This window comes from Misgurnus anguillicaudatus, chromosome 15 (genome assembly GCF_027580225.2).
Source record: "Misgurnus anguillicaudatus chromosome 15, ASM2758022v2, whole genome shotgun sequence".
Lineage (NCBI taxonomy): Eukaryota > Metazoa > Chordata > Actinopteri > Cypriniformes > Cobitidae > Misgurnus > Misgurnus anguillicaudatus.
In genome coordinates, this window is record NC_073351.2 from 5951980 (window position 1) to 5977957 (window position 25978).

General features: G+C 38.6%; 1 protein-coding gene across 1 annotated transcript in view; it reads left to right on the forward strand.

Moving 5' to 3' along the window:
* Nucleotides 1-25978, forward strand: part of sema6d (semaphorin 6D) — a 156629-nt gene that overhangs the window by 57026 nt on the left and 73625 nt on the right. The window contains exon 2 of the mRNA XM_055173434.2: nt 2164-2243. The gene's annotated coding sequence lies outside the window, so the exon portion shown is untranslated. The remainder of the gene's footprint in view (nt 1-2163; nt 2244-25978) is intronic.

Here is a 25978-nt window from a genome sequence, read left to right on the forward strand (position 1 = left end):
TATTCGAAAAACAGTATGCGAAAAGTACCCGTATGACCTACTACTTCCGGTTAGATTTTGCAGTGTGCATACGATGAACACTTCACTATCCCATGATGCTCCGGTAGAGGAGTTATCCAACAAAGAAGAAGAGGCATGCGGCTGTTTTCGTGCTGGAATGACATTGCGTGATGACGACGTATGTCACGTGATGTATCAGCATGACGGATATAGTACGTCCGAATCTCATTCATACTACCAGGATTCATACTATACAGTACCTACTGTTTTAACGGCAAGTAAGTAGGTACTTCATCTCATTCAGTACCTACTGTACAGTATGCAGTTTCGGCTGCAGCCTCAGTGTTTTTCCGTGCTCAGCTCTGAGAGTTGAACGAGATTCAATTTTGGGTGAAAAGCTCTGCTCGTCAATGTCAGTTCTCACACGGCGGTCCAATCACAGTGGAGGAGGGGCAGGACAAGTATCACAACAACCAACCAGTTCACAGCTCAAGTAAGCTGAAGAAAGCTGGCGATCAGCTGATAAAACAGCTGGCATTCAGCTTCCTCCAGGCCTTTTCAGACGCGTAAAAATGCTTTGGTGTGTCCTGCCCCTAAACAGATGACTTTCAATCAGTTTTGGGGAGTTAACTACAAGTACTGACACTACTAACTTAACTACATTTTTCTGTAGCTTGACAGTAGTTCAGTTACTTTAAAAACAGTATACTTAAATACTTTTTCCACCAAGTAACTAGTTACATTTTGCCTTTTAGCAAAGAGCAGCACTGAGTGCAGCAGCATCTTTTTCTCTTTTTAGATCACAGACTCAAATTGTTCATTACTGCCATCTATAGTTCCAGGGCAGCTTGGAGTGAGATTTACCATGGGGGGGGGGGTTGTATAGGAGTTTGGCATCTTGGGTTTGTTATTAAATTGTTATGATGATTATTATTTACTAAATGATTACGGGACCACAGGAAAATCGTTTACAATACAAATCCAATAATATTTTAGAAATCAAATTGAAGTAAAAGTTTATATATATAAAGCTAGTCGGCTACTCTCAAAACGCTCTCGCGGTACTTAAAAACCATATGACACAGTCACGTGCCTGCAGTGCAAGCTGAAGTCGGACAAAATTACTAACCGGAATGCACTGCTTTATGTCAGCCACCGATCGGTCTGTGCAGCGCTGCATGAAGTCGAACACACCTAATAACTCCACCTTCTTTGATTTAATTGGCCATCACATCATTTGAATTCGACAAACACTTTTATATGCTGATTTTACAGTATTTAAAGTTAGGCATATTAGGAAATTATTTCATGAGTTTTATTATACTCAACAGGGATCTCAATGGTGGGCACGAGCCTGCGTGAGAAAATGCATGTGTGGCGTGGATCTGAATGCGTGAGGGTTGGTAGCCCTGTGGTTCTGTCACATATCTTTGCGAAGATATTATAATGTCCAACGATCAAAGTGTGTTCAAAGCAATAGGCCTATCTTCTTTTTGATTCATTGAGAAAGAGAGAGTTATGTGACTAAAGACCCTGGCATGCTCTCTGTGGCTAAACATATTTTAGTGTAAATGTGGGCAGAGTTGATGATACCCAGAATGTAGGCTGAATTTCTGAATGCCTGTGTGTTTCTGTGGCATGGTTTAGAAACTCATGAATCCAGTCTCTCCCAAACCCTTCCTCTGAAATGTTTTTGAACTGATCTCTTCAACTCTTCAAGTTAGTTCATCTCATAGCGTTATGTGCTGGTCTTATCTGTGACGCTGTACTTGAGCTGCAGGAATTAAGAGGCTTTACCCGCCATAAGGGTCTGACCGCAAAAGGTCAGTTTTGCAAATTGGGTTCATTAATCTTTAAGAGTACAGCAACTCCATGGAACCTCTCCATCCAGGCACGCAGATTAAAAATGAAAGATTAGTCTGCTGGGAAATTTCTTATATAGGATATAAGACTCCAGAAAGGAGGAAGGTAATCTGAATTTATTTGGACGTACTAAAAAACAACAAATGCTTTCTGGTATCTGTCATGGCAGCAGGATGGGGCAAAGATTGTTGCCACTTTTCTGCTGGGAAATTACAGTTATTATCAGAAAACCTGTAGTAGTTATAGCAGGTTATTAGTTCTGATGGACTGCTTGACAGCTCTTGTCTTTTTTCTGGACAGGACCTGTGGACGCTTTTAGCCATGGTCTCTATCCTCCATCCCTGAATGAGATGAACTCCCACCTGCTGCAGTTTCTAAAGGTAAGAGGCTTTAAATTTGCTGAAACAGAGCCACAAGACACAACAATTTCTTTGGGTCAAAGCCTGGAAAAAATGGTTTAACCCTGATGTATTGTCTGCGTATGTTTGATGAGGGACAGTTTTACACCAGATGGGTCACCTGCTCTTTCAGCCATAATAATAGACTCATTAAAGATGAATGATTCATCAAAAACTCATCACCCTATCTATGTCTCTCTTTCACCTCCAGTAACCCAGTAAGTTGTCCAGTGTACGGCCAGTCTACCAGCTAGTCAAGACATTAGTCAGACTCTGAATTATAGTATTTAGTAAAATTGCAAAATCGCATGGAATCACTTTGATGTTTTCCCAAACCAAGACTTGGTGCTTCGCACTGGGACTGTTTTCACACTTGGTTGATTGCTTGTTCTGAACCAAAAATTCAACCCCCCTTTCCCCACCACCACCTCAGCCTCCACAGGTCTCTCTGCACATTTCAGTTTTCGCAGTATGTTTGCATCATCGATATGAGTACCACCCTGAGAACCAACCGTGGGTGTTTACCATGGCTAGTTAATGACTAAGAATAGGAACAGAAGAGTTTTTGTCCTTGTGGTTGTATTTTTTGTCCCTGTGGTTGTAACATGCAAAGGAAGATGCTCCCTAAAGGCCACTTCTGCATTGAAATGCAGCAATAAGAAATGTTTTGTAGCTACTAAACTGTCTTAAAAACAACAGTGAAATCTCCTAGAAGCCACATGGACCATTCCCCAGACTCCCCTAATGAATAGGCCGGCATCAGTTTTCATGCTGGTGTTGCTGTTGTATGCCGGTACTGCTCGATAGTTGTTGGACCAGTAAGGAGACCAGTTTCTGAAGATCAGTATCAAAACATGCTAATCTTATTATGTTTATTAAGCTTTCACAACAACACACCATCCAAACTCTAAGGCCCTGTTTACATTAGAGCATTTGCGTTTTAAAACGGCATTTTAAAATGAAAACGATCCTCGTTTATACTGGCATTTTAAAAAGAATCTTCATCCACACTATACACAACCATAAACGCATGAAACATGACCAATCACGTAACTGGGCATGCGCATAAAAGTGTTTTTTGCTTTGCGCATTTATGCAGTTTGAAAATGATGCGCTGTCACGTTAACATCAGCTGTTCGTTTACATAAGACTCCGTCTACGTTAATTTACACTCCAGCGCAACGTCTGAGTTCTCAAACTAAAACAGGGTCTGCGGCGTTTGCGAACGACTCCGTTTATAAGGGTCGAAAATGGTATTGTAGTCTAAATGAAAGGCTTAAACGTAGCAAAAGTAACGCGTTTTAAAGAACAAACGCATTAATGTAAACATACCCTAAAGTCACACAGACTGAAAGCTGTAGTATGCAACCATTCAATGCAAACACAGCCTTAGCTTAGATCAGTGCTTCTCAATTATTTTCTGTCACGCCCCCCCCTAGGAAGAAGTAAACATTTCGCGCCCCCCCAACTCTCCGCCACGACTGTAAATAGTATAATTTGTCTATAAAATTACACATCTGCTAACATTGTATCCTTATTAACATTAAAGAAAACACACAAAAAGAAATATCAATCAACTTACAACAAAGAATAACTTTATTAACCCTTGTGCCTTGTTCCAATTCACTACCCTTTCATGTTGTTAGCGGCCAAAAATGGCCACTAAATTAAATGGCTGTAAAAATGTATCAGATTCATATTTTTTTCAAATTTTTTGGCATAAATCTGCCAATCAACCCCAGAACTGATCAATACCACCAAATGTTTCCAAAAATCTCATGATTCCAACTCCTCAACTGCACAGCTCACAAGTGATGCCACTGATCTGAGAAAAAAAACACACAAAATCACTGATTTTCAATATAAAAAGTGATTGTGGACTGGATTTTTTTTCACCCTTTTCACAGTCTTGGGCATGCCAAAGATTGGTAAAAACATTGGCTTTGATGCATTTTTAGTTTTTGTGCAGCATCAGATTTTATTTTTTTCTCCCTCATTTATTGTTTGTGGCCATTTTTTCCCAATTGACTTCCATTATAACAACATTTTTTGATTGCAGAGCCATGACACCTTATTACCACGCATTCTTGATTCTTTGTGGCTTTTCCTTGTGCAAAGAGGTAAAATTTGTCATTTTTACTGTTGATCACCACGTGGCAGCATTAACCCTTTAGTAGCCTGTGCAAAAAAACAGAGCTTAATTTCTGGTTTGTACATTGAGTTATATGGACTATAAAACCATAGTGTGTGTGTGTGTGTGTGTGTGTGTGTGTGTGTGTGTGTGTGTGTGTGTGTGTGTGTGTTTGTGTGTGTGTGTGTAGGGTTAGTGTTAGTATTGAGGAGAGAGGACCACCCTCGCGCACCAGTTAGTGCTGCACTGGTGAGAGGGATTTTTTTCTTCTGTAGCTGTCCCCTAGACACAAATCCACAGACACCAGCAGGCACCAGCAGCTCAGGAGTGAAGAGGGGAACATGCAAGTGGTGTACAGAACAAAAAAAAGAACAGTCAGCACTTGTATCCGTTGTGATAGACACACTTGCAGAGAGCACCAAGTAATATGCTGCAAGTCCTGGTGAAAAGACTGAACACACACACGTACACATATACACACTAAAAATTAGTTTGATTGTTTAGTTCCCCATCCATCCTCATACTCTTGCTTCATTGTTCAGTTTATTTGAAGTTGTTTTTGCATTTTGGTTAATAATAAATGTTGTATATTAAAATCTGATTCAGAGAAGATTTTTTTACAGATTTTTTCACACAGACGCACACACATGCAAGCACACACACACACACACACACACACACACACACACACACACACACACACCTCTCTCTATCTCTCTAATATGCTGTTATACTCCATATAACTCAATGTACAATCCAGAATTGAAGCTCTGTTTTTTTTGCACAGGCTACTAAAGGGTTAATGGTGCCACATGGTGATCAACAGTAAAAATGACAAATTTTACCTCTTTGCAAAAGGTAAAACCACAAAGAATCAAAAATGCGTGGTAATAAGGTGTCATGGCTCTGTAATCAAAAAAATTTTGTTACAATGGAACTCAATGGGGAAAAAATGGCCACAAACAACAAACGAGGGAGAAAAAAATTAAATCTGATGCTGCACAAAAACCAAAAATGCATCAAAGCCAATGCCCCCACCAGTCCCCGGCACGCCCAAGACCGTAAAAAAGGTAAAAGAAAATCCAGTCCACATTCACTTTTTATATTGAAAATCGGTCATCCCGTGTCTTTTTTTTTCCCAAATCAGTGACACTACTTGGCAATGAAAGAGCTAAAATCACGGAATTTTTGCAAACATTTGGCAGCCCTGATCAGCACTGAGGTTGATTAACAGATTTATGCAAAAAAAATTGAAAAAAAATGAATCTGATAAATTTTCACAGCAGTTCAATTCAGTGGCCCCCCCTGGCCGCCAACAACACGCAAGGGCAGTAAATCTGCCCACGGTATATTGTTAAGTTTTTGAAAAATTTCAAAGCATTTTCTTAAAATATGTGTAAATATAAGATTTGTCACCAAAAATCATTCCATTTGCTGAAACACAGAGAAAGTTGTGGCCAAATTAAGACAAAAAAATTGCAAAAATGGCCAAAAATGGCCCCAACAACACATTGTTTTTTAGTCTGTAACAGAAAATACTTAAAATGCATCAATTTAACTGAAAAAAAATCTATCCTTATTTAAAGTATAATATTTTTTGACCATTTGATACTGAAAAATTAAATTACTTATAATCAATAAATAATAATAAAAAACTCAAGCGGCTTATCAGCGAGATTGGGGTGTAATGTCTTTAAAGTACTATTCGGACGGGATTAGTTTTACATAGGGAGGTGGGGTAAAGCTATTTTTTATCAGAGCTTCTCAGTGATTTTAGTCCTGTCTGAATGCTCCATGTCAGTAATCATTACGGACAATGTCAGTAAAGATTACTGCGACTTTTACCTTCTGTCAAAAGGTCCGGAAAAATTACCTCAGGTAATACTAATCCAGTGCGAATAGACCAGCTGTAAATATACACGTAAATTGCGTCATTTACTTTTAATTTGCGGGTTTCTTTTAAATATAAAAGCACTTAAAGAAGCATTTGCTTGCGTTCTACACGGAAAAACAAGTCAGGGGCAAGTCAGTTTCTGAATAACACGACACAAACTTTAAAAAAAAGTCAAATTTCTCAGAGGCACGGAACTGTATATGAAACTGACGTTCTCCCCAAACTAAAATTAAACACAGTGTTTCGCGTTTTCCTCATCTGTTTCATGTTGTTTGCATATCTGATATCAAGAAGCAAGGTAACGTGCACGTGAAGACGAGAGGTGACGCGCTGCGCAAACGAGTTACCCCTCCCACTTCTGAATGTTTTACAGAGATTTCTAATCCTGTCCGAATTGACCATTAATATTACCGACGTCCTGTGGTAAAATTACATTACGCCATCTACCCCTGTAAAACTAATCCCGTCCGAGTGACGGTGCAAAAAAATCACTTCCTGAAAAAGTATTTTCCCTGGGGTCTCGTGCGCCCCCCCCCCTGGTGTCGCTTCGAGCCCCCCCTGGGGGTCCCGCCCCACTATTTGAGAAGCACTGGCTTAGATTGATCTACGGCGCAGTTACTTTCGGAAAACATAAAATGAAAACATTAAAACCTGTAATCAACTGGTAGAGCATTGATTTAGCAATGCAAAAAATAATAATGGGTTCAATCCCAGGAAACACACATATCATCTAATCTAATGCACTGTAAGTCACTTTGGATAAAAGCGCCTGCCAAATACATAAATATAATATAAAAACCTAAAAACACTTGTGCAGCAACTGGGGATGAATTGAACAGTTTCAATTTCACCTTTTGTGATATTTTAATGTACATCTCCATCTTAATGGCAACTCAGTTTAGCACTATTTGTATGACTGTAGTGCTACACAAGTAATATCAAAGTCTTTGTGATTTTTAGCACAAACATGACCTCTTTTTTATGTAAATTTGGCATCTATATTTCCCAAAAGTCAGCACTATAAATATATGCAATAAATCACATGGGATAAGAGAAAATAATAAAGATAACATTTTGAAAAAAAATGGGCACATATCAGATAAGCACACTTTATAACCCAAAAGGCATTTTAAAGAGCAATGTTAGAAGTCTGGATGGCAATGTTTGTCAGATAACAGCAGTCTAGAACAGGGGTTTTCAATTTTTTCATGGCAGCCCCCCCTCCTCACATATGATGAACACCTTTCCTAAAATATATATTCATATTTTTATAACATTTAGATAAATAGTAGGCTAATTGTGATATTATAAAGACAGCAAATTGTTTACAAACTTAAAGGGACACTCCACTTTTTTTGAAAATATGCTAATTTTCCATCTCCCCTAGAGTTAAACATTTGATTTTTACCATTTTGGAATCCATTCAGCTGAAATACAGGTGGTATCACTTTTAGCATAGCGTAGCATGACTGCAGCATGCGCAATGATATTACGCAGCTCCTGAAAATAGTCCCCTGCTATTGAAAGTAACCAAGGGGACTATTTTGGAACAATGCGTAACATCACTACGCCTGCTGCAGCCATGTTACAGCCTTGATTATTACACCAGAATGAGAGTATAGTTCCTAACCATATCTGCCTAGAAAATCTCAACTTTTAATTTTCTGTCCATCTTAGTACACGATGTAACAACAGAAGAGTCGTTTTAAATAGGAAAAATATCGAAACTCCTTAATTTTTTTAGCGCGATGCTAATGGTCTAATCAGATTTAATGGATTATGCTAAGCTATGCTAAAAGTGCTAGACCCGGAGATCAGCTGAATGGATTCCAAACCGTAAAAATCTACTGTTTAACTCTAGGGGAGCTGGGAAAATTAGCATATTTTAAACAAAGTGGAGTGTCCCTTTAAAAAGCCTTTTTTGCTTTTCTCGTGAATTTTCTGGGAACTGCTTTAAACCTTCTGGGGGACCCCAGTTTGAAAACTGGTCTAAAACCAACACCATAACCGGGATCAGAGCACAATTGCAGTTACATTGTATGCATAAAAAAAAGAAAACAACCCACTGTGTAATCTCTGATGAGAACTGTCAAAACACCCATCAAATGTGGAGCAACAGTGAGCCCTGCACAAGCGGCCAGACAGCTGGGGTCTTTCACAACAGCTTCATATTTAATAACACATAATTTGCTTCAATACGCCAGTTGCAATCATTCAAGTCACTTCACAGGGTGGTGGTGCTCATCACAAATGAGCAATATTAGAAAACATTTATTGGTCATCGACGGACCCCTTGAACCGCCTCGGTAGTTTAGTGAGCGAGTTGGCGGTTGTAAATCGGTGCCGAAGGTATGTCGGGTGAGTTTTTATTTCCAGTCATCTTTCCTGAATACATCTGTCCACTGCAGCGGCTCGAATTTTCTGTTTTATATTTCATCTCTGCCTGCATTAATGATGGAATCGGATCATTACAGTCAGTAACAGTGGAGCATTAATACTGAATTATGGGCTGGCTGAGCAGAGCTACACCGACTGTGCCCAGACCTGTTGTAAATTCGCTCGGCAGTGAATAATCACTCGAAGGTCCTAACGTTCATTGAAGCGGTGCAGATGGTGACCAAAGCAGCTAATTTTAACCTACCAGCACAGTCATAGACTCAAACTCTGCGATGATGAAAATTCTCAACTGGTTTTGCATGAGAAGATATTTTATTGAAAGCAATAATAAAGAGACAGGAAGTAAAAGAAAAAGATAGGAAAAAAATTAACTTGTGATTTAAAGAAAAGTGCACCGCTCGAACAGGACCCAAGGTTCACAATGAACATCAGATGACCACCAATGTTTCAAAACTATTGACCATACCTAAAGCTGATAATAATAAATACATTATTTTCATTTACTGAACAACATAATTCTGAAAATCTGAATAAAGTAAGTTTGAGCTTATTTACACCTGGTATTAAAGGGACACTCCACTTTTTTTTGAATAAACATTCATTTTCCAGCTCCCCTAGAATTATAATATTTTCAATAATTTAAAAAAAAAAATGTATTTAAATTTCAGTTTCATCAAATGTTTCAAAAGCAACCCGACAGTACAAACTTAAATTGTTGAGCAGGCGCAATGATATTATGCAGCGCTTGAAAGTAGTCCCCTTGTTAACTTTCAATAGCAGGGGACTATTTTCAGGCACTGCATAATATCATTGCGCGTCCTGCAGCCATGGTACAGCAGCAAAGTCCTTGATTATTACGCCAGAATGAGAGTATAGTTCCTAATCACAACTTTTAATTTAACGTTGGTCTTAGTACATGATGTAACTACACAAGAGTCAAGTTTTAAATAGGAAAAATGTCAAAACTCTTTGGTTATTTTTTAGCGCGATGCTAATGGTCCAATCAGATTCAATGGATTATGCTAAGCTATGCTAAAAGTGCTAGCGCCAGACCCGGAGATCGTCTGAATGGATTCCAAAACCATAAAACTCAATTGTTTAACTCTATGGGAGCTGGAAAATTAGCATATTTTCAAAAAAAAGTGGAATGTCCAGTTAAGATACATTTTGGTTGATCGGATCACAACTCCACTTTCGACCACATTCAGAGGTAGTCGTAGTTTTGTGGTGTATGTACATGTGCGTGTACACCCCCTGTGTAATCAGAACCTAAGAGGTTGAAAGTGGACAAGAGACGAATTATAATGTCTGTCTTGTCAACTTATGATCTGAACAACCAAAACGCATCTTAATACCAGTTATAAACAGATAGAAGTTCCTGTCGGGATGAAAGCAACACTTGTTACTTTTGTCCCACTGCTAATACTGTTGCATTATGTTGAGAGCTTATATTATGCAAATTTAATTAAATTTTCATATTGTTTATACTGTTGAAATTGCTTTATTCTCAACAATTTAAGTTTGTACTGTTGGGTTGCTTTTGAAACATTTATGACACTGACTATATTAATATGTAGCTGCCAACATATTTTGTCATTTATTTTTGCTAAATAATTAAATAATATTTTTTATTTTAAGTTTCATAGTTAAGCAATATCGCTCGGGTAAGAATGTAATAGCTCTATATCATCACGGCTGTGATTAGGCCAGAGTCTAGGGTGGCCATTCGTGCCAGTTCCGCCGGACACGTCCCGAACATGTGTTTGGGTTCATTCTCTGGAAGTCGCGTGACGTCGACCGCATAGGTCATCAAGGTTTAATATTCCGGGTTTAATTTCAGAAAAGCAACCGTTACATTTCAAGGTAAGAATGAAACTACAATGATTGTATGTCTTAAAAGAAATAAATCTTAATTTTCTAATGTATTTTAACTGAAATGTGAGAACCTCGATGACGTATGCGGTCGAGCAACGCGACTTCTGGAGAACGAACCCGAAAACATGTTTGGGACGTGTCCGGCAGAACTGGCACAAATGGCCACCCTACCAGAGGCAGGAGGCCATCACAGTTGTGATGATATAGAGCAATATCACACGACTCCGAGATCAATATTGCTTTTATACAACAGTTCGAAAGCACACATTTGAAAAAAGAAAACTAGAAACTACAGAGTTATTTTAAAAGCCTCTTTGTTTGGGAACTACTTTCTTCCACCACGGATTTGAAGGCCAGAATGACAGGTAACATTTCGGTTGTTTTGAATCTCATAACAACTCAATAGACGGAATAGCAGTTTCTTAATATTACCATTTCTTGGTCACAAAGTGTAGTTTTAAGATTAGTTCAGTCGAGAATATATATGTATAATATTCAAATCTCCAGTGGATTAGTAAAGATAGCGCCTATTTGAACATTTGATTAGAAAGATTCGGTACGTGAGAACCAGCGCATCAGGGGACGTCAGTGTTCACTCACCCTCCTGACCACTGCACTATCTGGGCTACACCTCTGACAGGGATTCCCTGGTTCTGATGTAGTCCTATCTGTGTTCAAAAATTAGATTAAACCTGTAGTATTTGGTGTCATGAAACTATTACTTGTTTTTTTATTCATATTTAGTGTCTTTGTGTTGTTATTGTTTTGGCGCAAGGTAAAGGTTAATAAAACTATATTTATATACTATTGCTTTTCCATTTAATCTTAACGCTATACGAGCACTCGCTTTATTATTGGACTTTGTTCTTGTCAGTACTACATAAAAGTTTTTTATAAGTTAGAGAGATGTTTCTGCTTATAGTGGTGATATCTCACAACATGTTTTAATAGTCACCTTACGTGAAAATAAATTATCAAGTGTCCCAATGTAAAAGCTGCAGTGCTTACCTGGAGTTCAAAACTGTTTCGCGTCCTTTTAATGGGTGGAGAGACGCTTAAACAGATTGCTCCAGAGAAAATGATTGTTTTCATTGTTTAAAGTGAAATTATACTGAAGTTGTTTTACATTTGTTCCAAATTCCACCTGGTATTGATAGACCACACTTAAGGTTACTGACCACAGCAAAAATATATCTGTGTCTAAAACATTATCTTTTAAAATGTACGTTTTTCTGAAATATGGTTCTTTCGCCCCGGCTCTCCTTTTAATATTTAATAAGCATGTTTATTTAGCAAAACTATGCCTTTGACATCAACAATAAAAGAAATATGAAGTATTGTGTTTTAATTTTGATAAGCATGTTTATGGGACCCAGTCCCGGGTACAAAATTTCGTATTTTGACTCAAATAAAATATTCTTTTAATCTTTAATGGTCCATCATGGACCCCAGTAACACATATGAGATACTGTTTGAAAGCTTAGACTCTCTACTTTCTCCAGATATGCATCACTTTGAGAAATCTTTTACTGTAAGAAAGTTATTTACACTTAATTTACACTATCACCCCCCCCATAATTTTTTATATGATTTAATATTCACATATTTCATAGTTTTCAAGTATGACAAACATGGGCAAGTCTTATATCAACTGAAAGCTCTCATTCTCAGGAATAAGGCTACAGCGTTATTTTTGTTCTATTATCAACACATATCCAACAATAGTTGAATGAATAATAAGGTAAAAAAATCGTCTTTTGTAAACATATGGGAAAATTGAGTGTGAGCTGCCTCAGATAGCACATATAGCCACAAATGATACACCATCTTTTCTCTTAGGTCCTACTCTAAAAAATGAGTCCATTCACAGCATTTTCTTAGGTTGTGTGCATGAATAATCCCTTGTTATTTATTATATGTCCAAAACAAAAAATTTATATTTATATGAAAAATGTATTTTCGGACACTTCAGTAAAATGAAAATAACTTTTGAATGCGACATGCTAAAGAGATCATTCTTTTTTTGGGTGTTTACTGTCTGCTGCTGGTAACAACCAGAACTGTCTGCACTCTGCTAGAGCACACAGAACCAGAGTTATACATTATCAGAGGCAGTATTTACAACATATAAAAAGAAAATATGGTGTTTCCTCATATGAAAAACAACATAAATACACTATTTGTCACAAACAGCAGCTTTTTATGTAACTTCAAAGGGTTTTCTTTAAAATGATATAAAGCAATTGCATTTATTCCACTGTATGTGGTTATGGTAGCACTTCAAATGTTTTTTGGCAGAAATTTAACTCCATAAGCGTATTATTCCTCCCATCAGTTGGAGTAAAATAACTTTTGCATAGATTATGATAGAGAAAAAAATCTTTTTTCCTCTGTAAGCTGGCAATTGCTGGAATCAAACAAAACTGTCTGCAGGGAGCTGAGGCACTCAGGGCCAGAGTTATACACTTTTGAATAAAAACTTTAGAAAAAAAACATCAAAAAGCGCCTATTTATTTTTGTGTTTATTAGAGGACTGACATCACATACAACCATGTTTAGCACTTTCAACAGTGTTTTATGTAATTTCAAAGGGTTTCCTGTAAAATGATACCAAACATTTGTATGTAAACCTCTGCATGTGGGTATGGGAAGCTTTTGAAATTGGGTAGGCCAAATCCAGGCGAAAATCCCCAAAATAGCTTCAGGGTGGAAGAAGTTAGCAAAACTATGCATGATTATATGGTTAGTTGCATTTCATTATCTCTTCGACCCATTTTTGGCTTGCAACCCACCAGTTGAAAATTAGATTTTAGATTAACTTGCTCCTTCAGATGGGTATTGATGGGTTTTTTTTCTCTTGGCAAACTCTTAGTCTGGTGAATACTTTTAGTTTCATTGCAGATGAGTAGGAAGCCATGTGTTGACCATGAGCCGACTGGGTCAAAAGGGCCAATTGATTTGTAGTACTTCAAAAAGACTTTCGGCCGGGTCCATTTGGCTCATCCAGACGAGGAACTGAGGCATGAAAAATTCAACAAATATTTTAGTGACAGAACACCCATAAATCCATAAAAGTTTTGCTTGAAACACATTTTATGGACCTTCCTTCAGGTAAGAGCACAATAAAAAGCAGTGTCAGAGAATACAAACAGGGAGATAAAATGTTTATTTTCAGAAACACTCCAAGTCAGACACAGATTTACAGTTCAGCTTTCCTGGAAGTTTTTAAACACAGAAGCATATAAAACGCGAAGACGATAGCCTTACAAATCCAATTTGCGTTTAAACCAAAACAGTAAAACGGAAGGAGATGTTATCCTGAGCCTTTATTTTGTATTTTGACATCAATAAAATTTGACACGCTGAGCCCAAGGCGCTCCAGGACACATTTGGTAAACTTCCACAATTTTACGAGCCTAAATTCCACCCCACTCTTTGAGACCTTTTGTGAACTCACGTTATACCACTTACCCATTAAAATTAATTTAGTTAAGTGTGACTGTGGCCCAGCAGAGATCCCTGTGGGTGAGTAAACAGTGAGTGTGCAGGGGTCAGGGGAAATTTCCTGACTGTGACTGCAGACAGGTCCTTGCTGTCTTTTGGAGCATTAAACGGCCCTCAGTATGCTGTTTAGGGTTAGTCGCTGTTGGCACACTGGCGTCGGTTCAGCAGCGGGTGATCTATTATAAACCTTAGAGAAGGGGGATTTTAAAAACACACAAAAGCACATAGGGGTTATCATTATGTGCTAAAAGACGGAAGCTATTCATTTAAAAACATTTTCATAAGCTCATATAAAGGAATAGTTCACCCAAAAATGAAAATGAGACCATAATTTACTCACCTTTATGTCATCTTTGGTGAATGACTTCCTTTTAGCAGTTGTTTAAAGGAAACAACACCGTTTTTCAATATTTTACTATTTCTTACCTTAACTTAGATTAATTAATACATACCTATATTTTTTCAATGCGTGCACTTAATTGTTGTAAAGCACTTTGTGAATGTGTTAGCATTTAGCTTAGCCCCATTCATTCCTTAGGATCCAAACAGGGATGAATTTAGAAGCCATTTTAAAGACTATTTAAAGACACAAAATAAAATGTACCATTTTTTAAGCGGATAAAAATGAGAACTACATTGTATGGAAGAGCACTTCGACCTCCTTACTACTCCCCCTTTCGCTCAAATTTTCTGCAATATTACTGCGCCCCGACATCAAAGTGGTGTTTTTCCTTCTATGGAAGTGGTTACAATCATCTTTGTGCTTACCATCATTTATCAAAATATCTTCTTTTGTGTTCATCAGATGCATACAGATTTACAACAACATGAGGAAGAGAATGAATGATAACAACTTTAGAAAAGAGTGATTAGCCAACAGGCTAATAAAAAACACATTTTATGAACATTGCGTTCTGCTCTTATATCAAAATTAGGTCAAATGTCCCTTCTCATTTGAACAATCCATAATTTCTGAGGTTCTTTGAAAGATTACATATTTTTTGTTTTGATGGCCCAGCATCCTGGTTTAAAGTGCACCTATTTTATTGCAAAACAACGTTATTTTGTGTATTTGGTATAATACAATGTGTTCGCGTGGTTTATGGTTAAAAAACACATTATTTTACACATACCATACTTTTTTGTAGCTCCAGATTTCACTCCCTTCCTGAAACCCACTGATTTGAAAAGCTCTGTGTCCCTGATTGGCCAGCTAATCTGTACGTTATGATTGGTCTGAATGCCTCTGACGTCAACCGGAAATGTGACGCTCCTTACCATGATTGAAAGATTCGCTCACAATGCGATGCTAACAGGAGTTAACTTACAGGCTGTGAGTCAAAGCAGGAGGAATTATGATGTCGGTCTTGTCTACATCACCAATCCAAGGATGTAAACTGTTGCCTACAATCCGTGTGTTTGTTGTAGTTCAAAAAAAGAGATGTACATTGGAGACAATAACTCGCGTCATTGTTTACTTTGGGGTATGTACCTTTTGCATATCGTTACTGTTCAAATCAAATAATCCTCACGGAGCGTTCAAGTAATCCACAAAGAGCATGCCAATCCACCAAGAGCGCAGTTTTGACTTATGTTGCGGTGACTGCCAATCAGTCACTCACAGAGGTTGCGGGCGAATGCTGTTTGACTCGTGTACCAATAACAATGTCCATATCCTCGTGTTCTCGTTCTATATTTCGTTTATTCATATATAGTTTAAATATTAAAAAGAGTTTACAAAGTATACAGATCTTACATATGGCTTTCCAATGCCATTCCAATCACGGTCAAAACTGGTATGCTCATTACCCGCACCTCTGCAGGATTTCTTCTTTACCCATTTTATACATTTCCCCAAACTCAATAGTCCACCTAGTGTACAAAATAAGAATAACACCATAAATGGCTCTTACAGTTACTATGTACTAATACACACTTACACACCAAAGGAAATGTAAAAATGTAAATCGGACAATAGGTGCTCTTTAAAACAATAGGTTTAAAGCACACAATCTGGACGTGCAACTCTCACAGCCTCGTTTTGGAATCATTATGACGGCAAGCTGTATAAAGCACATACCCTTGCCTCATTAAGAATAAGTGGATCTAGTAGGAATATGCAAATTAGTCCTGGTCTCTACTCAATTGCACTGCTCGGACCATACACATGCATATGCGAAATAGTCCTTGCTCCCACCTCAAACCACAGATATATATGTAAATAGCAGTTATGTGAAATTTCTGTATGTAGCATCTAAGTTTGGTTTCACACAATGTATACGTGAACTGCGCGTTGGCAGCACTATAATATTTTAGATCATGTTAACAGGTTACTGCACTCACCCTGCATGTGTAAGGAGGACATGTGAGCAGCACAAAAGCAGAACTAAAGCAGCAATCCATATATAATACCTTATTACACGGCTCTCTGGAATGCTTGATTCTGATTGGTCAGTTGAGACATTTGCAGGTTCGTTCTTTTCAAATAATAACCGCTCCAAATTAATAACGCATAGCCGGACTACTTGCACGAGTGAAATCGCTCCGCACCAATAAAGATCAATAAAGATTACTGTCTGTTTGGCGCCATCTTGTGACAAACACTGGACAACCACGACAAGACACAGACAGCTTACTGAGACTGAACTTGACAAAATAGAGCATGACAGCTACGAAGCCAACACACACAAAAATACAGAATGGGGATTAAAACTTCTCAAAAACTGGCTAAAAGAGAAAAAATGGAGACAGACAAGTATGAAGCAGGATCTTAATAAGGTATTACGATCATTTTATGCATCTGTGCAAAGTTTCGTGGAAGGATAAAAATGTTAATTTAAAACAAATATGCCAATAAAATGTTTCAAATTCATATTCATGTCCAGTTTCTTTTCTTATGTGGCAAGTAGCCGTGTAATAAGCGGGATAATGTAGAGGCAGCCGGTAGTTATTGGGAAATAAGCCCCTTCAGTGTGATACAAGACCCTCCGCTTCGCGTCGGGTCCTGATCACACTGTCGGGGGTTATTTCCCAATAACTACCGGCTGCCTCTACATTATCCCTTACTTAAACCAGTCCTCGAGGCCCCCCTCCCAGAAAGTTTTAGATGTCTCCTTATTTAACACACCTGATTTAACTCATCAGCTTGTTAGGGAGACGTGTTTACCATTTTGAAAGGAGGCTGATAAGTTGAATCAGGTGTTTTAAATCAGGAGACATCTGAAACTTTCTGGGTGGGGAGCCTCCAGGACCAGGATTGGGAAACACTGCCTTAAACTACTGGTTACGTTTGTGAAGTTGAAAACCAAGGTGATTTTAAACCTCAAATTGTATGGAGAAAATACTTAGCAATGATGTTGAATGATGAATTTGCACAAGGCTTGTTTTAAAGTATGTTAAAAACACCTCATAGACATATAAACAACAATAAAACCATATTTTCCCCACAGTGAGTCTTCAAACAAAAGAGTAACCGGTCATTAATGAAAGATAGATGACGTGAAGTCTTGCTTCACTTTTATTGGTAGTTGCTCCCAAAAGTCACTCGTCATTTGCATAAAGTTGAACTTTTCTCAACTTTGTTGCATAGCTGGACATACCCACTTCCTGTCACCAACATTCAGTGTCGCTGGTGTTGCCAGAAGTCATCAAACTAACCCTCATTGAAATGAATGAGATCGCCCCACTCCTGGTGGTGTGCATGCAGCATTACGGTGTTATTTAACTTTAAATGTGACTTATTGATCTCTAAAGCTGCGTTCAGACCAGCTGTGGTAGAGACGTCAAGGGTGAGTGATTTCAATGTTAAGTCAATGTAAAGACGCATTGATGTGCGATTGGTTTCGCGGCGCGAATAAGGCGTTAAGCGGCAAATGCGAGAGTTGAACATTTTGAACTTTAAAACGCGCCGTGTTAACCAATCAGGAGCTTGCTTTAGTAGTGACGTGATTACAGGAAGTGAGCGGAGTTGCAGAAGCCTATGTGTGAATGTCCCGATGACTAGAATTCCACTTGCGAATGAAGTGAGTGAACTCAAAATGTTCAAGCGGCAAACTAGATGCGTTAGACGCGAATTTGACGTCTCAAACGCGGCTTGTGTGAACCCACGGTAAATCGATAATCTTTCTAATAAGTTTGGCTAAACAAAGCAGGTAAAATACCTATGATGGCATTACGATGAGTAAATTATAGGCATTTTTATTTTTGTGTGAATTATTCTTTAAACAAAAACTAAACTGTATAGCTCAGTGGTAGTCCTTTGCCTTAACCCAGGGAACACACGCAGTGTTTGAAGTGAGGGGGGCTTGGGTGTTGAGGGACCCTCAATGCTTGTACAAAAAATAAGCACAAAAATATAAATTTGGGGATCCCCTGGTTTTTATTAAAATTAAAATACTACATTAATTTTAAATTATTGTGCTGCGCTGCCACAAAGCGATACTGTCCATTATTTGTCCAAATTTTGCAATAAACTTATCCAAAAGATTTCTGTCTGAAATAAATTAAAACACCTAAGTGCGCCTCACGCTGTTTTCTGGAGGAATTGACAGATTGTTAGATTAAGGATTTGGATTGTGGGCTTTTAAAAAATTCTTCTCAAACTATTATTTCACAATAATTTGAAGGGTTAATGGTTAGGGTTTGAGGTAAGGGTAATTTGGGGTTTCTTTGATTAAAACATTGATCCAGGGCCAACAAAAAATGTTGATTCATGATCACATCTTACTTTGTGAAATCACGGCGGGCTTGGCCAGCAGGTGGGGCTTAGCTAGGGCAGTGGTTTTCAAACTTTTTTAGGAGCGACCCAAATTTAAAAAAATAAAAATTATGCGACCCACACTCTAAATCCCCCCCCTCCCTTAGTAGAATGAAGCAGGGCGGGGGCGAAAGCCATCAGAGTGGAGTGAGCCCGGTGAAACGTGCACACGCGCATCTGTATGTATAACTTACCTAATGAGCAGACCCGGCGCCAAACACAAATTCACGGACGGGCATTTCATTTTTTCAGGGGGCACAAATGAGATCAACCTTACTTGCAATTAATATCATTAATTATGATAATGGACAAAATACGAGGAAGAACTGACATACGCAACACAACGGAGGAGTCGTAAAGATTGGACCTGAAGCAGTCTAAAAAAAACACGTCGCAGGGCTCTCTACATCAACACTTGTCTGCTTATCAGGGAAAAGTAACGTTAGATTAAAACGCCAATAACAATCACCAAAACAGAACACGCTAATGACTCTGCATCCTTTAGTCTCAATGGCAACCGAAAGTGCATAATGTAATAACGCTTAGTTAAACAAATAAGCTCAGCAAACACAAAGTGAGCGAGTGTGTTAACAAAGTGGGTTAAACATACTGTGGTAAAAATGTTACGTTTTTAATAACATGACACAGTTAAGCAGCATCACATCACGGTTGAAAATTTACAGATTTTATATGACAGTTCACTAAACAAGTAATTAATATTTAGTCACTTACATTTTGGACGCAATGTTGACTGTTTTTGTTGTTTCAGCAGCGAAAATAGTTCAAAGATAACAGCAGAACCATAACGTGTCAGTCTCACTGCAACACTCGTGTCTTAACGGTGGCGCTATGCTTAGCAAACAACTAAACATTTCCGCGCTCACTTTCGACAAACCAATCAAATACATTTAAAATATATATTTTTTTCACATCAGACCAAACACATTTTTATTTTTATTTAGGAGTTTTTATTTCCCCTTGCATCATTTAAAAAATGGCTCTGACCCCGTGCGCAATTTGATCTACTGTCTATGAATTTAATACAGTATTATACATGGGTCATGTGACACAGAGGTGGAGTATTTTTTTATTTCGTGTATTTAAAAGATATTTTTACTGTGCTTTTATTCAAGTGTGTTGTAATTATTATAGTTTTTATAATAAAATTGAATAAATTATTTTAGTAACATTTTTTTTTAATCTTTCTGGTGACCCAGTTTTTAATTTCCGCGACCCACCAGAGGGTCGCGACCCAGGGTTTGCAAACCACTGAGCTAGGGGACCCCCCATTATCTTTGACATAATTCGAAGACTGAACACACATACTAATAAAACAAAAATGTATGCTTTGTAATGCACTGTAAGCCACTTAGGGTAAAAGCATCAAATGCGTAAATGTAAAGTAAATGTAAAAACAACAGTTGAAAGACAAATAAAAAGAGTGAACATAAATTGTGACTACCTCAGAGCCCAGACATGATAAATTAGAGTTGAAACTAACTCTGCTGGACAGCTACCCACCAGGACCACGCTTAAATTGCCCTGTAATAGATCACAGGCAGATCAGTGTCAATAAAAAAAACAAAGCTTGCTGTCATTTTACTGTTTTTCATAGCACAAAAACGGCTCTAGTCTAAAAGCTTTATTTTCTTACCTCTTTATGAGATTTGAAAAAGCAACTTACCCTTCATGTACAACCTTGATGTGTACTCTCACGCTTAAAACCTATTGATATGAAACATTATACCCTCCTGGTTTGTTGTTGCATTTTTTTCTATGGAAAACAAAGCTATTAAAGTAGAACTGAGATTTAGGTGCTTTTTAAGGTGTCAAACTAATTTTAATCTTGTACTAATATAATACACATCTCTAATGCCCCACACAGTACTGTATATGTGTATTTTCATAGTAATGTAGTTGATGTGCATGCTTGCGTGCAGCATATACACAATGAGTGATCTGCTGACGTAAATGATCTTGAGCAAAAGTGGCATCCTGCTCTGACGCAGGTGTGTTTGTGTATGTGCGTGCCTGCTGTGGTTTAGCAATGTCATGCCTTCACTTCAATGCTTAAATAAAGGTCACAACAAAAGCCCATGAATGGATAGACACACCTTCTGTTCTTCAACATATGTTTAGATGCTTTTAAACCGATTTAACATCCACGTGTGTTAATACTGATCAAACGTGGATAGATGGAGAGTGACAGAAACACGGATCCTGTACGCGTCTAAGTCAGCTTTGATCAGATCAGACTGACAGCACAAATAAATAAGAACAACTTCAGCCTTTGAACTGAACTCTCACATCCACCCTACCACTAATCACTATACCACACACACACACACACACGTATGCATGCACACAAACAAACACAAACATGAAAGAAAACCCACAAACACATGGCTTACCATTTGCTTCTTTCAACTGGCCATATCAATATTTAGCAATTAATTCTAATATTTCTGAAGTCCACTTCAAATGTTATTCGAGGTCTCTTATGCCCAAAACTTATTTGAAACTTCAGTTATTTTAATGTTTGTGATCTTTTCAGCCTAAGAATTAAACAGTCTGAGTGTGCTACCGGCCCTTTAAGAATTCTATCTAAATTACTTTTGTTGTGATTGGCTAACCTGTTTCCCTTTACAGATTTGTGCAAAACATATGCAATATTTGCTGAATGTCAATAAAAAACTATTGTGAAATGACAGCGTTTCCACTAACCGATGATATGCGACTAAAACACAGTTTTTTCTCTCGTCATTTTAATGCGGAATTTTTGCCGTATTTTCAATTCGCAATGTCAGTTCGCAATTTGAAGGGAAATGTAAATGCAGCTACTTAAACAACCCATGCGAAATGTGATACAGTGTGCAATTAATTCAGTTTACATGTATTTGTATAGTGATTTTGCATTATATCTTGTTTTAAAGAACACAGTTGTATACAGTATATCTTTCTAAAAATCTCATTGGTCAACACATGCCTATATGTAAGCATGCACTGTAGCAAAAGTTAAAATCCTGGTTACATAACAAAGAGTCACTTGCGCAAAACACTTTTGTTTTTCATCCTACATCTTTGTGACACACCCTAACTTTTGACATCAATGGTTTAGCAACATTCTCTACTTCAGTAAACTTTAGTGTGTAGGCGCTTCTATATGACAACTAGTATAGTCTCTCTCTGTCCACACCGCACCCCTCTCCAACACCTGCCCAACACCCACCGGCTGTAATTACAAACATCCTGTATCATGTGTCATTGAAGGGCATTATGGGAAAGCTAATTGTATCAGTGTTTCTGTTAAAAGAGGACACAGCGGAGAGTGTTTTGGCTATGGTTGACGGATGCTGAAACTCTTTGCATAAGCCGCAGCGAGGCACAAAAGCCCATCCGTTCCTCTCCAGTCTCATCTGTTAAAGCTGTAAACTTGCGCTATAAATGCCAAACGCTTTTATCCTGTGCTGGATCATCTCAGGCTGTTTAATCACAGAGCACATCATTGCATCTATAAATGCTGTGGTCAGGCAGAGAAGAGAGAGAGAGAGAGAGAGAGAGATTTGCATGAGTGTTTCTGGTTTGTGTATGAGAGTAATGTGTTTGATGGGCAGTGTTTCAACTATGGGGTATGTTTGAAGCTTTGATAAGACGCAGATAAACACAGGCAGATTTCACATGAATCTGAATCTGTCAGAAAGCATTACACAGTTCAATGGAGGACATCATCAGCCCATTCACATTAACATTAACACATCAATGAGGAGTCAGTATTATACCCTTTATATTGACATATTTGCTCTTTATTAAAATATTTATTGAAGATGCATTCATGGGGAGATGTTGTATGCATGTTGCATTGGCGTGTTTGGAGGATACGCTCAGCTTTGAGATAAAGGTTTACACAACACAGTTTTGCAAAGTTTATAAAGATAGCCAAGAACAATGACTACAAAATATTACAACAAAAAGAGGATAAACAAATATTGATAACAGATACATGTGTAGTTTTTATGTTTTATTACATGTAAGCTTTTTGTTTTTTCTATGCATTTATTGTATATTTGAATAAAACCCAGGTCCCCAATACACTCAGGTTTGACTTTTGCCAAATTTTTTTATCCAATAAATCCTATAAACGTATAATGTATTGCCTGTTTTGTACAATACACCTCACAATTTGATTACCTGGGGGAACATTTAAAGCAAATACTGTACACTATCTATATATTTAATTTTAAATATATACAACACACATTTAGATATGTAAGGCAGAATTGATGATGGCTGTTGAATTATTTGAAAGTTATGCACACCCAACGTGGTAATGCGGCACGAGGTAAAGCGGGGCCCATCATCTGGGCTTCATAAAACCTACCTGGGTCCCATCACTAACCCATGCAGACAAACTCCTGTAGGCACCAAATGGGAGCTACCTGGTTAACCCATATGGAGCCCTTCATCAGTCCATCTGGGCTACATAAGACTTAGCTGGGTCCCATCACTAACCCATGCAGACAAAATCCTGTAGGCACCAAATGGGAGCTACCTGGTTAACCCATATGGAGCCCTTCATCAGTTCATCTGGGCTAAATAAAACTTAGCTGGGTCTCATCACTAACCCATGCAGACAAACTCCTGTATGCACCAAATGGGAGCTACCTGGGTAACCCATATGGAGCCCTTCATCAGTCCATCTGGGCTACATAAGACTTAGCTGGGTCCCATCACTAACCCATGCAGACAAAATCCTTTAAGCACCAAATGGGAACTACCTAGTTAACCCATATGGGCCCAATATGGAACCCATCATCTGTCTATTTGAGCTACATAAGACCTAGTTGGGTCCCATCACTTACCCATGCAGACATACTCCTGTAGGCACCAAATGGGAGCTACCTAGTTAACCCATACGAGCCCAATGTGGAGCCCATCATCAGTCCATCTGGGCTTCATAAAACCTAGCTGAGTCCCATCACTAACCCATGCAGACAAACTCCTTTATGCACCAAATGAGAACTACCTGGTTAACCCATATGGAGCTTATCATCAGTCCATCTGGGCTACATAAGACCTAGCTGGGTCCCATCACTAAGCATGTAGACAAAATCCTGTAGGCACCCAATGGGAGCTACCTGGTTAACCCATATGGGCCCAATATGGAGCCCATCATCAGTCCATTTGGGCTACATAAGAATTAGCTGGGTCCCATCACTAACCCATGCGGACAAACTCCTGTAGGCACCAAATGGGAGCTACCTGGTTAACCCATATGGGCCCAATATGGAGCCCATCATCAGTCCATCTGGGCTACATAAGACTTAACTGGGTCCCATCACTAACCCATGCAGACATACTCCTGGAGGCACCAAATGGGAGCTACCTGGTTAACCCATATGAGCCCAATATGGAGTCCATCTGGGCTACATAAGACCTAGCTGGGTCCTGTTACTAACCCATGTAAACAAACTCTTGTAAGCATCAAATGGGAACTACCTGGTTAACTCATATGGGCCCTATATGGAGCCCATCATCAGTCCATCTGGGCTAACACATGTGGAAACTGAGGACAAACTTAGCTGTGTCCCAGTTGGGGAGCCCATGTGGGCCCCAAATATCAGCCCAGGTGCAACCCCCTTTGGGCCCCACATGTGTGTGTTGGCTGGCTATGTTCTTGCTCAATAACTCGTTTTTGTACCCCAAAAACGTTACGAATTGCAGCTTTAATTTAACAGCCCTTCTTTAATTCAGAACCAGAGGACAGACACAGAGAAAAAATATCTGAAGGGGCTGCCAGAACTATTAAATATCTCCTCTGAGGGCTTGTGGATGGTGAAAATTGGGGAGGGAGCTCAGCTAAACTCTCAGCTCCTGCTGAGCCAGGTCACAGAGTTTTACAGATCCATTTCAAACTCTGACCTACAACTTACAGAGGTGAAAACCGGCCAGAAAGACTCTCAAAGCAAGCTCCAGAAGGATTTATCAGCATATACCAGTGTAAACACTAGAGGACCAAATCGTAATGCGAACCTCAGATGATAAAGTGTTAAGGGAACGAGGGAAACCCAAAAGTATGCAACACGGATGATGATGATGTAACCTTTGCTCAAAGAAATTCACCTGAGCCTGGTGAATATCACACTAAATTCCATTTTCGCTCTGCAAGTGGTGGTATTGCAACATTATCTGCACCATTAATTGCAAATAGCGTGCTGACGTTTGTGGTTAGGCTGAATTGCAGGCATTTAGTTGAATTGCAAGCATGTCTTTGTGCTGAAATGCCACGCCCCAAAGCGCAGCAACAATTTAGCGTATTCACCCCGAATCTTCTATTCAGAGAGAGTCACGCTAGCCCGAAGCACTGGTGGAGTGAGACAAACAGTATTTCAAATCACCGTTATGATCTGTTCGGTGATAAATCTGAAGTTTATAGATGCTCCCTGCACAAGGTTATGTGCCTTTCACTTTTGACCCCACATTGCATGATCAAACAACAAGATAGCTATCTTTTCATCTGCCATCTAATAAAGGTCTGCGTGTGCTTTACAATTTTATCCAAACAATCAGCTTAATGGAAGCCATAGGCAGATGGCCCTATTGCCGTTCATCTCACAGATATTACCATGAACACTAACTGCTGGCACAGTAATCAGAATTAAAGACTGCCGTCATCTCATAAAAACACACACATGTCAGCAATGCAAATGCAGGCAACGCTAGCTGTACATGTTATAGAGACATTAATGTACTCTAGACTGAACTGGTGTCATTCATTACACAAGGCTGAATGCATCTGTCGAATTAAACACAAACCCGGTTTGTGTTTCTCTCGGTCGCTGCATCTGTGCAATTATATCAGCTTAACCTATCAGATCTGTGTTTATTAACAACTTCTCAGTCTATTCATACGCCGGCACAGTTAAGAGATTCACGTCCGTCCAGGAACATCGTGTTTAAAAGCCTTGTTAGAATTCAGCTTCTAAAAGAGGCGTTTATTAATTTCGGATGAGTGATCGTGATTGCTAAAATGTGTGACAAGTACAAATTTTCAATTATGCTGATGTCTGGAGTCGCAGTATAAAACACAACGGCATTGATTTAATTAACGTTTCAGAAGCCTGATCACAGACAGAGACAGGTATGGAGAGACTCCGTCATGG